This window comes from Arachis duranensis, chromosome 9 (assembly GCF_000817695.3).
Source record: "Arachis duranensis cultivar V14167 chromosome 9, aradu.V14167.gnm2.J7QH, whole genome shotgun sequence".
Lineage (NCBI taxonomy): Eukaryota > Viridiplantae > Streptophyta > Magnoliopsida > Fabales > Fabaceae > Arachis > Arachis duranensis.
In genome coordinates, this window is record NC_029780.3 from 42,046,343 (window position 1) to 42,046,875 (window position 533).

Sequence of the window (533 nt, forward strand, 5' to 3'; positions counted from 1 at the left end):
AACATTCAGCAGAGGAATTACACAGAAAAAGTTGGGCGTTCAAAACGCCCAATGAAGAAGGAAAACTGGCGTTTAAACGGCAGCCAGGGTACCTGGCTGGGAGTTTAACGCCCAAAAGGATGGCATTTTGGGCGTTAAACGCCATAATGGATACCATTCTGGGCGTTTAACGCCAGGATGGCACAAGAGGGAAGATTTTGTTTTTAATGCAAATTTTTTTCAAGTTTTCAAAATGTTTCAAAATCAAATCTTTTTCAAATCATATCTTTTCAATCATATCTTTTCAAAATTAATTTCTTTTCATTTTTCAAAAATACTTGCTAACAATTAATGATTTGATTCAACATTTCAAGTATGTTGCCTTTTCTGTTGAGAAAGGTTTAATGTTTGAATCATATCTTTTCTTGTTAGCCAAGTCATTAATTTAAAAAATCAAATCTTTTTAAATTGTTTTTCAATCATATCTTTTCAATCATATCTCTTTAAAACCATAACTTTTCAATCATATCTTTTTAATCACATCTTTTTCAAAA